Raw genomic sequence first — 2,016 nt, forward strand, 5'->3', positions numbered from 1 at the left:
ACCGACGCCGATTGGGCCGGTTGTCGCGACACTCGCCGATCAACTAGTGGCTACTGCATCTACTTTGGTGATAATCTCATCTCATGGTCCTCTAAACGCCAGTCCACCGTTTCTCGTTCCAGTGCCGAGGCAGAATACCGTGGGGTCGTGAATGTCGTGGCCGAGACTTGTTGGTTACGTAATCTATTCCTTGAACTTCATCATCCACTGACACGGGCCACATTAGTATACTGTGATAATGTGAGCGCTATATATCTCTCAGGTAATCCGGTTCAGCATCAACGAACAAAACACATCGAGCTCGACATTCACTTTGTTCGTGAACAGGTACAACGGGGTCAAGTCCGCGTTCTTCATGTTCCCTCCCGTTATCAGATCGCCGATATCTTCACGAAAGGTCTACCACGTATTCTCTTCGAAGATTTTAGATCCAGTCTAAGCATCCGTTCCCCTCCCGCTTCGACTGCGGGGGTATATTAGATATATTATATTATTGTGTAGAGATTGTGCTTGTGATTGAATTCCGTAATGGTTGCATACAGTTGTATATTCCTAAATTAGGATATTCTTGTATCTATATTTATATGAGGTAAATCAATGGAACGGATCAAGGTTTGACACCTAATAATAACATTAAATAACTCTTTGACCTCATATGCACAGATATTATCATCTTCCCCAAAAATCATCTTCTCCAAATCCTCTATTCTACGATCATCTTCTCTAAACCCTATGTTCTACAATTTATGTAAGTGACTTAGCTACTGCTATGGTTGGTCCACGGACATGGATTTGAGGAATCTTTAGCTGCACAGGCCCAAGCATTCTGGAAGCATCAAATACGATTCTAGGCTCACTTCAGTTGAGGTAGGTTTTGTGTGTGTATTTAATATAAATAACTGTTAAACACATTGGGGGAAACAACGAGTTATAGAAAAAATTGACTATATTAAAGATGGAAATTTTCTTTAAAATCTAACTGTATGCAATAATGTACAGGAAGAAAGATATCAGAGGCTTCATGAACGTGCGGATGTACCTTTTGATGAGACTCGTGCATATCATCAGGTGTTATTCTCCGTTTCCATACATTCTTTATTTATAAATGATAAAATCATGTAGTTACATTTTATCACCTTGTTGAACATTGCTTGTTGTGTGATATAATTATATGTTTTATTGACAGAAAGCCCTTGCATAACTGTGGAATTTAGCACATCCAGAAGTTACACTTAAAGAATTGATCTCTGAGCAGTGGATGGAAATGGGTTGGCAAGGAGTTAACCTGTCTCTCGACTTTAGGTATAATGTACAGTCCATTGGAGAAGATGATCGTAGAACAGAGGGTTTGGGATAAAATTATAATGACCATTTTGCCCCTTAGAAAAATGACAAAATAACAGGATTTTATTAGACAAATATCAGCTAATCTCACTTTTGGACCAAAATAACAATAAAAGTGAAACCACAGGGACCCAGATTCAAAAGGTTTGAGTTTTAGACTAAAGTGACAAAAGTGACCAAACCTCAGGGACCAAAATGGCAGTTTACTCTTTCTTTAGTAATATATATATATATAGGGGGCCGCTAGAATGAGAACCACCTCGAGTTGTAAGAACCGCGAGAACTACTTGATCCGGGGCGAGGTTGTGGTGTAAAAAACTACACGCACGACATTTTTTTTAAAAAAATTTTTTACGAATGTGTTTATAATACATGCATCTACGTTTTTGAAAAAAAAATTTGGTCCACCTCGCCCCGTACGGTGTGGTTCTCGCGGTTCTTACAACTCGAGGTGGTTCTCATTCTAGCGGTCCCCTATATATATATATATATATATATATATATATATATAGTGGAAGGTTCAAATGAGAAGAAATTCTTTGTAAGAAGAAAAAAGAATAAGTTTCAACCAATAAGAATGTTTCATTTTACTTCATTTAATATTTGCATTTAATTTTAATGTAAGGGTATATTTGTAAACTTACATAGATCATTAATATTTAGTTTTACTTT

At 37.4% G+C, this 2,016-nt stretch overlaps 1 long non-coding RNA gene across 1 annotated transcript; it reads left to right on the top strand.

Annotated features, from left to right (window-relative positions):
* Positions 1–717: 717 nt before the first annotated feature.
* LOC110902782 lies at positions 718–1,340 on the top strand. Its single transcript, XR_002571414.2, has 3 exons — positions 718–867; positions 1,000–1,068; positions 1,187–1,340. It is a non-coding gene; the product is annotated as an uncharacterized LOC110902782 (long non-coding RNA).
* The last annotated feature ends 676 nt before the right edge of the window (positions 1,341–2,016 follow it).

Source organism: Helianthus annuus, chromosome 13 (assembly GCF_002127325.2).
Source record: "Helianthus annuus cultivar XRQ/B chromosome 13, HanXRQr2.0-SUNRISE, whole genome shotgun sequence".
Classification (NCBI taxonomy): domain Eukaryota; kingdom Viridiplantae; phylum Streptophyta; class Magnoliopsida; order Asterales; family Asteraceae; genus Helianthus; species Helianthus annuus.